Source organism: Embiotoca jacksoni, unplaced genomic scaffold (assembly GCF_022577435.1).
Source record: "Embiotoca jacksoni isolate LCO1_2020_lvr unplaced genomic scaffold, fEmbJac1.0.p SCAF_50, whole genome shotgun sequence".
NCBI classification, from domain to species: domain Eukaryota; kingdom Metazoa; phylum Chordata; class Actinopteri; family Embiotocidae; genus Embiotoca; species Embiotoca jacksoni.
Genome location: NW_027185404.1, coordinates 2,178,505 through 2,192,165, shown reverse-complemented (window position 1 = coordinate 2,192,165; position 13,661 = coordinate 2,178,505). Strand labels below are relative to the sequence as shown.

Genomic DNA, 13,661 nt, shown 5'->3' with positions numbered 1-13,661 from the left:
AATTATAAATGATCCCATAAAGGCAACAGATTTTTTTTTTAATAGAATCTGGCACAGTAGATTGGTAGTACAAGGTGACCTGAGCAGGTCAGTTTGAAACAGACTGAACGGACGAGAGTGCAACAGTTTATTCTACAGTTACACAGATGCAGCTGAAATATTACAACATCTTAGAGCTGATGTTTGTGCCATTTATTGTTCATACTTAACTACACTAGTTTCAATCTTGTGATATACTTTTATATGAACAGTTGGTCAGATGATTATTTGTATGTTTTTAGCCTACTGTACACCATATATGCGTCGCAGGTGGCCAATGCTGGCGAACATAACGCAGCATTTGGCAGGTAACAGGTAAAGAAACAGATATTTCCCTCTGGAGATGGTTGAAAGAGGAGCTTGTGAAAAAGGCTTTTGCTAAACACAGCACATGTAATGTTGTCAAGCTCCAGCTGGCCTGGACTGGGAAGCTGGAAATGTTTACCATGGTCCACATGGCTAATTTGTGTGTTTTTATTTAGCTGTTGTGTATCTGGGACTTTTGGTTGGGGGTGGGGGGGGGGGTGGTGCTGTGGAAGGGGTGGGGGGATGAGGGGGGGGGGCAGCAACAGTCAACAGATGCTGTCAAAGTGACCGCAGGGAGGAAGCAGAGACAAATGCTCCTCATTATAATCCTGACTGCAGCCCAGTGGCCCAGTAACCAGCAGGAACCAGCTCCATGTCTGGGACCGTACACATGGAGATCAGCTGATTCACTTACAGTCAACACACATTCACTTCTTCTTTGCTTCAACTGAAGAACGATGCATTGTGGCAGCCGTTGGTGCACCAACACAGCAGAGACACTCAAATAAAAGCACAATGCACAACAGTTTGTCATAACCGCTGCAGCAGCTGCTGGTCAACACTGACTCAACCGAAACGAAGATTCCTGTGAAATTAAAATAGAAAAAATAGAATCGCATCACAGCAGGATTCAAGACATTCACCAGTTGGATTTTGCTTACGCTGCAATGAGCTCGACCACATCCGAGGTGGGTGGATTTCACTGACAGTGGAACTCGACATTGTCTGGACACGATCCAGTCACATTGTTCATCGGAGGAGCACAAACGATGGAGGAAAATATCAACAGATTTGATTAAATACAACCATGTGAGCTGAATGACTGACATTCTTAGGGCTGGTGTGGGTAACCAGAAATTCAGGGTTGGAAGCGCTTTATGATCAGATATCAGAGCTTACATTGAAATGACAAGTGTATCTGCAGACTCAGACTCAGCTGACTTATATGGTTTATTTGTCAATCCGGTTAATCCCTCGGCTCGGTCTGATGATTATGGACAGCATTGGCCATGTTTATGCCTTACATAAAGCTTCAGATATCAAGACAAAACCCTCTTAGGACTATGAAGACCTAAAACATCAATTTTGGCTCTCAAATTGATTTTGTTTGTTTCCTCTTCCTTCACGACTCCAGCTGGTCCCTTTAGGATAAATTGGATGATATTATTTTTCATTATCTCAATTATCTTTTCATTCACCCTTTACGTGTTGGAGGTTCATATGCTCATATGCTTTGTGTTACAGCTCAAAATGAGAGAAAAAAAGAAATCATTTTTCCCAGCTCCTCACTGACTGAATTAACAGCACAGTGCAAGCGTGTCCTTTGGGGTGATTTCATTGGGCTGTGAAACCAATGTGAGCAATGTTCCTGACCCCAATCAGGAGTCAGACAGCAGTACGGAGGTCACCAGGGGTTACAGCGGGCCCCTCTGGATGGATAGGCAGGGAACTGTAAACCTGGAAGACCAGGAGCCCGAGTTCAGTGTGTTTACCTCTCTACTTTTACAAGTGATGTCACCACGTTGTAAAAAGATACAGTTCTCGGCGGCCCCGTCCTTTTGTTACTATTTGAGAGAATAAACACGGGCTAAGTGCAAGGAGAGCGATGGAAGTGGAGGACTCTCTGCCTGGAGAGGTGGGCGGGGGGGAGTGTGGGGGGGGGGGGGGGCTCCTGTGGTGCATGGTGCGTCCAAGAAGTCCAAGTGGGCTGTGGGGATCTGTAACTGTCCAGGTGCTGCAAGCCCGGGCCCGGCCTCACTGGTGAAGAGGGAGATCCTGCCTTTTTTGTGTACAGGACTTAAACTGCAACAAAAACACCAACTTCTTATTGACCCCACTGGGCCTCTCACCGTGTCCGCCTGAAACCGTGAATCACAGTGTGTGTTGTCTCTGTTGAAATGGAAGATACGGTGAATCAGCATCTGCCCTTTAGATATCACCTTCTGAAAACACTTCTCATTCCAGCTCTTTCGGAATTCCATAAATATCCAGCTTCCTCCGCATGCCGGCTCTCTTTCTTTCCTTTACGATGCTCACTCTCACTACAGGTCTTTGTGGTATTGCAACAGAAACGCTCTTAACATAAGTCAGAGCGTCGATGTGCAGTGTAAGTGTAGCCGTATGCGTAAAGGCAATGAAACAGCTTGTGTTTTATGTGAGCTCTCCCAGCTCAGACAGCTGGGTGGCTGCATTAACCTGCAGCTCCACGGGTCTCGGTATGCACTGTAGTGATGTAAGTCAAGTTAAGCAATTCCAGCCCAGCTGCAGAGATAGGAAACAAAATGTGGATATTAAGATACTGTAGAGAATAAAGGGAGTCATCAGCCTCTCAGGAGCCTTCTGTAAAATTAGAAGTTTTAAAACATGTAAATTTGAAAAGTGCTGTTTGTGGTACACTCCTCTGAAACCCTGAAGCCTCATTGTTCTGTTGACTGTGATGGAAGATGCCAAATACACCGAGAAACGTGACCACTGGAGTAACGTCGCTAGCCTGAACGCTCTTCGGTCATTCTCCTGATGAGACCTCTGCTGTCTTGCTGCGTTGCTCCGTCTCGTGGTTCAAGTATACTTGTATGGTTCCTTGGCTTGGAATTTTATTGGCTTTTCCCGAGCCTCAAAGAACTTGGCCTGGCCCGGTCCTCTCCGGCACTTTCCCACTAATGAAGTGCACATTCTGCCGGCGCGCTTGGCCCGAGCCCGGTTCCTTGGCCATCCCTTAATGGGAATTTCCCCTTCTTCCATGCATCCCTGCCTGTCTCGCTCTCTGCCACTGCCACTCTGGTGTGTGTGACTCACGTCCTGAACGGCCAGCCATCAGCCGGGGGACGTTTGATTCATAAACCTTCTCACACTTGTTTGCCACTGTTGGACTGGTTGGCTTACCGTCTGGGCAACTGGCTGCCTGACCTGTTAAAGGGCCGACTTATTGCAGGACTGGGTGGCTCAAAATGGGATAAAGGTTTAGCGGCTGTGACACTGAGTGACACTGGGCAGCAGTCATGTATGAATGTGTAGCCTGTGAGCACCTTAAAAACATGCATTGACCTTTTCAGGTACTTAGTTTCTGAAGCTGCAGAGCGACTGTCTGTTTTCCAAACTTGATCTTTGAATCCTGAAATGAAATCAAGCTCTGATGGATGAAATGATTTCAAACATGACCGCTTGCTCCAACATGTTTTACAACTTCTAAAATTAGGACAGACCACCAGTGACGACACCTGTTGCTCCATAACTGCACAGCAAATTCATTTGCACGCGCTGCTTTCTTTTATTCCTCGAGGAGCCTCTCTGCATCTGACATTTTGGAGTGTCTTAATCACTGGAAAAATAATCGTTGTGTGTTTGTGTTGCACAGCTCAATGAGGATGAGATAGTCTACATCCTCAAATCAACCTTGAAGGGCCTGTGCTATCTGCATTTTATGAGGAAAATCCACCGGGAGATGAAAGCTGGGAATACACTCTGTGACAGGGAAGGTCATGCGAAACTGGCTGATCCTGGCCTGGCTGGACATTTGACGGTGAGCTCTGATTCCACTGGGCCTTTCACTCTCTAAAAGTCAACATAATAAAAGCAGGTCTCCCTTGGAGAATATGGGATATGATAATTATTTCTGTCCACTGTGGTTTCACTGCTTTTAAATTAACCTTTCGGATGCAATAGAAAAGGCTGGGAGCGATAGAATTTGGAAGTGTTTATTTCCACACAGGTTTTGCTTACATTTTACATCCAAGGAATGCTGTTGGGCAGACAGCTCTCACAAAACTTTTACAGCCCCTCATGAGTTTTAATCTGATCAAAATGCAGGTGTACCTTAAGAAAGCACTCCAGGGCTGCCACAGAGACAATATGCTGAGGAGAGAAGACAAGAAGCTCCCCTCTTCAGGCTGTGCACTTAATTCCCATTATGAGCAGTCGTCATGTTTCCAACAGAAGTTTGTGGTTTGGGCGCTTGCTGCTTACTGAGGACATTTTCCTTTTCCCACACTGGCGTATCTTCAATGCACTCATCTCATTCCTCTTGTCTCTCCATAGCGGTTGGCCGGTGTCCCTCTGAGGGGGGGGTCAGAGAGCAACTCCGAGTTCCCTGTGGGTGGTTAGTCAGCGGAGAACTCTTTGTGGGCGATGAACTGTGCTCTGCCTGAGGAGAGGAGATATACAGCACCGAGTAACGAGTTTAATGAAGAAGGAAAAAAAAAAGAGCAAAATATGCAAATGATATAAAACATAGAACAGTGCAGAAACGTCAGTGTACAGACACACACACACACGTAAAGCAGTCCAAGTAGAGTGAGTTCGGAGTGGCCTGTAGGTCAGCAGCCTTCCAGCCACACACGGGAAAACTTCCACCTCACTGAAGAGCCCTTGAACGAGACATTGAACCCTTACAAGCTCTAGGACTGCTGCTCTATGGCTGATCCTGGCCTTTGACCTCTTTGAGGAGGACGCCAGGAGATAAGGGAATTTCCCCTCAGGGACCAGTTAAAAAGGCAAATTATTATCTTTTGGGCCAGAAATAAAGAGAGAGAGAGAAAGCACAAAATTTACAATTCATCATCAGTTTTTCTTTCACTGAATTAGAGGCAGTTTATCCCCCAAGGGATCCAGACATGTTTCTGACCGGAGCTGATGACCAGTGCTTGGAGAAACCATCCCCTGGTTTAGAGACCAACAGCTGCAAACAGGTCCGGCCTGCTGCTGCTGCAGCTGGCTGGGTGGTCCGTAGTCTATAGAGCATAAGCGCCCCATTACTTACCTGGCTGCGTTGTTTTACTTTTTGGACACTTAGAGATTTTTGCTAAGCATGTGATGATTTAAAGAGAACTATAAAAACTGCCGGACTGTGACCCTTACGAACCCGTGTTGGCTGGAACTGAGCTGGTCCAAGACACCGGGAAGAAAGTGGAGCTATAGGGAAGGTGTCGGGTTTCAATTTAGTATGGCTGGACTATATATATATATGTATATATATATATATATATATATATATATATATATATAGTACAATGAACCATTTTAAACCTTAGGTTTATCATATGTAACACAGAAATAATTTGAAAAGAAAAAGAGCAAGGGGTGAGAGGGAGCTTGATTCTTTTCCTGTTACAGCCAACAAATCTGCAAAGTTCATCATACGTTTCTCCGTCAGGATAATGGTGTGTAATGGTGATGCGTTTCACAGGGTCATCCTTGTCCTTGTCCCGGCTCCACTGGCCTATTTGGAGGTCTTATTGTCATACTGAAACACACCAATCCGGTTTGATCCTGGTCCCTGCCCTTCGTAAGATGTCATGTCTGCTCCCAAACAGAAATGCAGTCATGTTACTGGATACAGCTACAGAGCGATAAAGGGAATATCACCATATACAGTTGTAGACAGGTGTGCTCTTTCTGTTTTTACAGAAATCTTGGAGGGAAACAGACTTTTTAAAATTTTTTTTATTGAAATCGGGTTCATATGATCATTAAGGAGGGTGCTGGGTGGAGGAGGATACTGTTGTATAAACCGTAAGTCGGCCTTATACACTGCTGAACCCACAGCGCTGTAAAACATGTGGTAGGAAACAAAAATGTTTTTGCCAGTGCTTGGTCTTCAAAAGAACAAGACATGTTTTCTGGAGTTTGTATATGTGTTAATTTAGCTGTGTTAAATGGTCAGTGAGGATATGACCTACAGCTTTTATAAGCCTCGCTATCCTCGAAGAATGCAACAAAGAGCATGAGCAATCAGGTTCCCATCCGGCGGGCCAGAGAGGGAAAAAGTGCCTCACAAAGATACCATGACTAAGTTGAAGTGATAAACAAATGACGGTGATGGAGTTTAAATGCAGCCCTTCTTCATGTGGTCTGGGTGGCTGCACTTGGGGCTTACTGTTCTCTTATATCCATATGCAATCACTGAAACACTCTCAGCATGAGCTTTTTTTTTTTTTATTAGATCACATAAAGTAAACAGTCCCAGTGAGTGTTTTTGATAAATGCAATTTGCTGCTATGCTCCTTTCCAGGCTGCATCTTGTGTTCAGCCTGTTGTAAGTTAATTTGCCAGATCAACTGAAAAAACAGAGAAATCTAATGGAAAACACTGCCCTGGCATCCACACTGCATACCAGTGGTTGTCTAAAGAATGGGAGGCCTTTAATGTGGTGATTGCATGGTTTCAGTTTGAAATCTAGTTTCCGTAAAAAGAACGTGCTTTTCCGTTGTGTTTTTTCCTTATTTTATTCCTATTTCCTTCAAGTTGTTGCTTACATTATCAGCTTTCTGTTTTTTTGCAAGGTACTTACACAAAATCATCACTTCTGTGACGTGAACTCTTCCTCAACTTTACGTTTTATTTTTTGTTTTTGCGAGGGTGGTAACTGCAGTGGCTGCAGCTGCTTTCACTGCATCGTCAGACTTTTTTTGTGTGTGCATCCGTCTGTACACTGTGTGTGCCTTCATTGGGAAATTGCTGCGAAGGTACCAGACCTTCAATAAATCCAGCAAACTTCCATGAATAGAGGGAGGGGAGCTCTGGGATTCTGGGTAAATGTAAGCAGTCCTGGAAAAATCAAAGGCATATGGCACCTGAGGGAGGTGTACTCCCAGCCATAGTTTTCATTTATGGTTAGCTACAGCTGGTTAGGAACTGGCTTTGACACTACTGCAGCGCTGCTGTGCTTCCTCTGTGTGCTTCCCCTCTGGGCTGTGGGCACTTCAAGCCGCCCGCTCGCTCCTACAATGAGATGTTAGCTTCTCTTTCAAAACCGTCCTTTGTGCTCTGAACTGTTGCTCACCTTTTTAGGAAATTTCAATTGTTTCATTCCAGAGCACACCAGAGGGCTGTGATGGCTGCAACTTTGGCTGCTGGTAGGCCTTCATTTTCTGGCAGAGCTTTCTCCTTTAATACAGCTAGCATCTGTTACAAAGGGGGAAAAAAACACATCCAGCAGTCTGCCAAAAAAGAATCTAACATCTACAAAAAACAAAGCAACAACAAAAAAACACTCCCCACGTTTACAAGACCCCAGGCAGAGCTGCTCTGATACAAGAGCACCATAAAGAAGAAGGAAGTTGTATTGACCCTAAACCCAGTATCCTGCTGATTTACAAAAAGAATAACCTGCTATGTCTAACTCAGACTGAGTTTAACCACCACCGGCTTTCTGAATATAACCATCAAGAGTCCAAATCATCCCGAGTTGTCACTCTGAGCTACTCCGACTGATCTGCTGAGTCTCCATCTTGTACTTCTCAATGTGAAGTGATCATGTTATTATATTTTCTTACCTCGTATTAAGATACACACACTTACATTCAAAGGAACACACACACTTCGGCACACACAAGTAAACGTTACATTTCATCATACTCACCACTACAGCTCCAATTGACATGGACACAGAAAGTAGGCTCCCTTATTTTCTCTGGAGCAGGTCGAAGACTTGTGGTGTCGGTCCAAATGTGGGTTATTGTTATTCGAGAGTACGTGCTGGAATATTGGGCGTATCGATTGCTTTTCGCCGCAGGCCCTTTTGGCCAGGCCACAAAAGCCTCTTGCTGCACGCTGCCAGTAGGCCCATTTCTGCTACACTTATTTTTAATACAAGTATTACATGACTTTGCTCTCAAGGTTTCAGAGCGGAGGAAATAGCAGATTGAATGTAAACAAGATTAGCTTCCCCTTCGTGCGGCACAGCCAGCTGCTGCCTCCACGCTCGGCCGTAAATCTGCCGGGCCGGCACGGTGTGGAGCTTTGAGCTGGAAAGAGAGATGTCAGCCCTGATTTTGTCACCGTCAGGATGAGCTGCACGCCCTTCTGTGGCAAAGTGAATTACAGATCCGTGATGCTCAAAAGTCTTAAACCTGACCCCAGAGATGTCAAGATTCAAGATTTCATGTTGAAACTTTAATTTGTGCAGCATTATAATTAATTTGTAAGATAATTTTGGCCTCTTTATGTACTGGCATAGCTGCAAGATCAGTTGTTTTTTTAAAAAAAAATTTTATCTCCTGTACATGCCTGTCATGTTGTCCTTCCCTCCTTCGGTTCTGCAGTTTACCGACGCAGGCCTCGGTTCCCTTCGCTCCCTCAGCCATCACAAACTAAATATAGCAGATTTGTTGCTCTTTCAGAATATATTCCACCTGCCAAAACACACAGGCCCTGCTTTCTTAACCTTGCGCAGTGATCTGTGTATTTGGAGTGGAAATGCAGTGAAAGGAGAAGCCGTGGCGCTCAACATGGCTGGCTTAAAGGCGAGGTAATGACACTGTCTGCTTATGTTTTTGGAAGCTGTGAAACCACAGCAGGGAGCTCCCCATAACTGCCTCATTGTAACTCCGTGCTATTACTCACATCACAGAGATATTGATATTGATTGCTGCTGGGATGCTTACCCTCCATCCTATACTTACACCACGCAGGGTCCTCGCTCATGCTGCAGCGTCTCGGCAGTGATGGAAGATTTTGGCTTCGCTCAATTGAAGAAGAATTACAGTGAAAATATTTAGTTTTAGAAAGTTAACATCAATAACATTGAAGTGGTATAGTTCATTGAGCTCATACCCATTTACCCTAATTTCTCTTCCACTTTCCTGTGTGTAATCCATTTATTATAATATGAACTATGAAGTCATACCAAAAAAAGGGTAAAGGTTTATTTCATATTTTTTGATTTGTAGATATTTAAAGAAGGAAATTACCATAAAATATTATTGTGCTAAAAAATGAGTATTGGTAAATTTTCATCAGACACCTAATATGCTTGTGCCGTTCCAAAAGCACCAAAACTCAAATGACCACTGAACACTTTAAGTGTCTTGAAACAGATGAGTAGTAACCGAGAATCGCTTTTCGCTGCCTGACAAGATGCTCGAGCAGCATTTGAGAAATATACGTGATATAAAACAGCACCTCCTGCCTGGAGTCCAATCAAACAGAATCTGGTTAATATTCTTAAGAAATGACCGTGTTGCCTTTTCCAGATGCAGAAACTTGTTCTGAGAACTGTAATCAGTCATCAGTGTGTGTGTGTGTGTGTGTGTGTGTGTGTGTGTGTGTGTGTGTGTGTGTGTGTGTGTGTGTGTGTGTGTGTGTGTGTGTGTGTGTGTGTGTGTGTGTGTGTGTGTGTGTGCTCTGTGTCTTTACAGCATGTAAGCAGACTCGAGAGGTTCATCAATGCAGGAATGTGACTGTGTGAAGGTAAAACATCGTCTGCTGTGCATCAACAAAATGACAATATTCATTAAATATGTGCTGCATTATTACATTACAATCACAACCCACATTAGCTGTTGTGAGGCATCCATGTTTGTTTATCTACTTTTTTGCCTCTAAGGTTAGGTTAGGTTTGGTAGTTACTTTATTAATCCCCAAGGCGAAATTTTTTAAGATGGATAAATCAGAACTTTCAGGGAAAAAGAGTTTGTTTTATAAACTCATAATTAGTGTATAATGAATGCCCGCACACGTCAAGTGTGATTTGTTTTTAATTACAAGAAAGAGAACGTGTCAAAAACCTGTTTCATTTCATTCTGACCAGCTCATTTCAGTGATTACTTTTCTGTCATCAGTGAAATCACCTGATAAAGACGTTGCTTGGAATAAAACTCTGCGTGACAACCTCTATGGCACATGACCCTCCTGTTCTCCTCAGTTATATAAACCAAAAGTGTTTCAGTTATTTTTAGTGGGGTATTTTTGCATTTATTTTCCAGATAAGGCAGCTGAGTCAGACATGAAAGGAGCTGACTGGGATTCATTTGGCCGTAATGTATGCCTGAGTTACACAACATCTAAATTATAACTTGAACACAATCAAAGTAAGAATCCAGAGCTGGTTAGAGGAAAACGATTACACTCAGAGAGAGTTCCCTGTGAACTTCCACTGGAAATGGAGACCCAGGGCAGCGGCAGTACCCAGCACCCTCCCTCCCTTCAGGCCCTCTCCCTGGTGTCTCTGCCTCCAGTCACCCTCTCTCATTCCCAGGCTCTGAATGTGGGTGTCCCGCCGGGAATTCAAGTAGCACATCGGGTCAGCCACTCAATACCCCCTGTTTAAAAGGATTCATTGCAGACTAATTGGGATAACATGGCTGGAAATGTTGACCTTGGTATTTCTAAACAAGGTTTCAATTAACTTGTAATAAGGCCAAGCAGCCCGGCAGAGACGGATCCTCCACCAGCAGGAGGAAATGCGAAACATGCCCCAGATGATGGTTGGCTTTTCTTAACTTTGATTAATCACTCAGAGAGTAAGCAAGTGGGACTGGTAAAATAATTAGGAGGGAAAACACCCTGCTCTCGCTGCAGTAGCATTCACAACCAAGGTTGAGTTACTGGAAGATTTATCAAAATGTCCTCTGTTCCCCCTGTATAATCAAATAAAGCACATTTTTGTGCTTGCAATAATGAAAATAAATGTCATGAAAAACAAAACCTCCATATCTCCAACACAGAGAGAATTATAGGGTCAAGACTTCATTTTTCATTCATAATATTTGCATAATGAAATCATGTTCATTTGAAGTGGGAGACTAAAGAATGTCCATTGTCTTTTTATGTCTTAACTACGTTTCTCGGAGGATGTTTTTCCACTGAGGATAACCTTATTCAAACCACTAAATAGCAGAACGTGGTGTTTCCCCATCTTTGTGGAACAGAATCTGAGAAAATACAGCTGGTGCCCTCTGTTGTCCAAGGTGTGACTGTAACCGAGAACAGTTCAAATACATCGAACTGCAGATATGTTTGATCTGCTTTTAATTATGTTGTGTCCCCAGCAATCTGCCATTAATTTTTTCAACAAAAGCCTCCTTAAACCACATGCAAAACTGGCTATGACTTACAGAATTGATGCTTTGAGGAAGTTTATTATTTCACATTATATTGTGTACAGGCTCTCAGATCTCCGTGCCAGTAGCCCTGATCCAGCGGGCCTAATAACGGACTGCCAGAGTTTTAGATTTGGTACAGGAACTGAACTGAGCCACCTGATGAGAGACAGAGTCGATTTCTGGCTAAAGATGGGCTCCGTCTTGCTGCTGACTCAGCACATCTACTCTGCGCATCAGGTCATTTGGAGCCACAGGACACCAGCTGACCTGCAATGAATTATCGTTAATTCGAAAAGCAACAGTTGAGCCGAGCGTGTATCTGTGGGCTGCTCCGCCAACAGGAAGACACGAGGACGGCGGAATGAGGAGATGGACTCTGCAGATTAAACCCAAAGTCGTAGAGACTCTCCGTCCCTTTCATGTTGCTGTGGAATCATCAAGTTGACAGTTTAGTGCGTTTGGCTTCCTCTTCTTCATCTTTTCTGCCTTCCTCCTCCTCAACTTCCTCCCTAATTCTTCTTTCCCGCTATTTCAAATGATCACGAGTCCAAAGAATGTCTTTCTGCAAGTGTTTAACACACCAGTCTTTGAAGCACCGTCCAAGTGGCTGCTTTTGTCTGTGCTTTGTTGTTCTAAATGCTAGCTGTATCAAATCACCTCCCAGTCCCCGGCCTGTGTGCTTCATCTTCTCCAAAACTCCATCTACAATCTCCAGGAGGAAGTCCTGCTCTGCTCGTCTGAGGCTGTCATGGGACTTGGCGTATTTACACAGGTTTCTAATGCAATTCTAATAGAAGCGTGACATTTTAAATACAGATTTTTGTTGCTCTTGGAGCATTTTCCAATCTCCATATATCATCATGGTGGAGACAGGAGCTGACTGAAAGAGAGTGGTTTGGTTCTTTGTCACTTCTAATAACCGATAACATACATGATAACATACCTCCTCCTTCTTTTCTCCTGTTTAATCTTCGCCTAAGTACATGTTGCCACGTGAAGGATGATCAAAAAGAGGACTTGCTGAGAGATAGTCGATGTAAATGTACAAACTATTTTCCAGCTTTGTACACAAATCTAGTTTTGGATTTGGGGAGTTTTAAGGGTTAAAAAGGAGAACGGATGGAGATCCAACACACAAAACAAACGCTTGTTTTAAGGGAATTCACAATACACGTACGTCATTTCGGATAATGTGTCTTGCATGAAACTCATACTCATATTTCAGTTTAACAGCGCAATTAACTTTGCTTACATGGAGAGCACAGTGGCTCGTGTTTGCTTTTTATTCCCAAACATTTGCATTTGATTCTTTTTACAGACAGTCTTATAAAAGCCTGTGAAATAATGGAAGGACTACAGAGAACGTGCAGTAAACCAGGCAGAGGAAACACACCTTTTTCTTTTACAGCCCGGGCATAAACAGTAGTTTATGGTTGGAGATTTACTGTCATGTTGCATAAGCAGGCAGGTCCCACTTAGAAAAGAGGTTAAGCTTCGGTTGAGGTGGATGCTCTCATGAAATGCCTGGATCTTTTACTCCAAAACAATGAATGAATTAGCTGAAGGGTAAAGGTGCTCGGAGGCAGTGATCAACAAGGATTAGTCCAATCCACTTCCTTAAATTATTTTTCATGGTTGTCAGATAAAAACGATTGTCTTCCTAAATCAAAGAGACATTTTTTTCACCATCCATTCACCACATTTTGTTCATTAGGGATGGAAAACAAGAAAGCGGCCTCAGATAACTGCCTCCACTTTAAAGAGAGCTCCCTGCAACTGGCAGTGAGTGGTCTGAGGAAAGATGAGCTGCTCTTATCAGCTCCCTCGGTGCACAGCCTTCACCTCTGCCTTATACCGACTGGTATCTGCCTTTTGTCAAATAGCTACCCTAATTTTATGGCTTTACCACCCTTTGTGTGCATCTCTTCACCTGTGATAGTGTTCAAAGGTGCATCCACCCAAAGATAACAGTTTACAGTAGTTAATTGGTGATTAAACGACTAGATTTCCTTGTAAAACGTCGCTACCTGTGTTGTGGTGTTTTTTAAAACAGTTTTTAAAGATGTAAAGAATTTCATTGGGTTTTAAAGTGAACTTTTGTTTGTTTTACGTGTGTTTATAGGCAATGGTACAAAAACCTGTAAAATTATGACATGATATATTGGACAGCTTTATATTGCAAAAGAATCAATAAACATGATAATATTACTGTATTTAAACCTCAAGTGAAATGAAGAATAATTAGAATTTTGGAAAGTAACTTTATTCCCTTTCTTAGATCAGAAAATTGGTATCACATATATATCTGTCTTGATTTAGAAAGCTGCAGTCAGCCGATTTAGCACAAAGATTGGAAACAGGGTAAAACAGCGAGGAAAATTCAGTGGAAAAAAAATCTGTCTATCAGCTACTTCAAAGCTCAATGATTAAAATGAGTGTAATATCAGCCATTTTTACAAAGGGTTATGTGGAGAGACTCCAGGATGTTACTGCTCT

The 13,661-nt window shown here is 43.3% G+C and overlaps 1 long non-coding RNA gene across 1 annotated transcript; it reads right to left on the bottom strand.

The window, feature by feature from the left end:
* Positions 1-4,035: 4,035 nt before the first annotated feature.
* Positions 4,036-8,055, bottom strand: LOC138211869 (uncharacterized). The gene is made up of 3 exons (XR_011179372.1): positions 7,703-8,055; positions 7,124-7,245; positions 4,036-4,486 (listed from the first exon to the last, which is right to left on the bottom strand). It is a non-coding gene; the product is annotated as an uncharacterized lncRNA (long non-coding RNA).
* Positions 8,056-13,661: the final 5,606 nt, after the last annotated feature.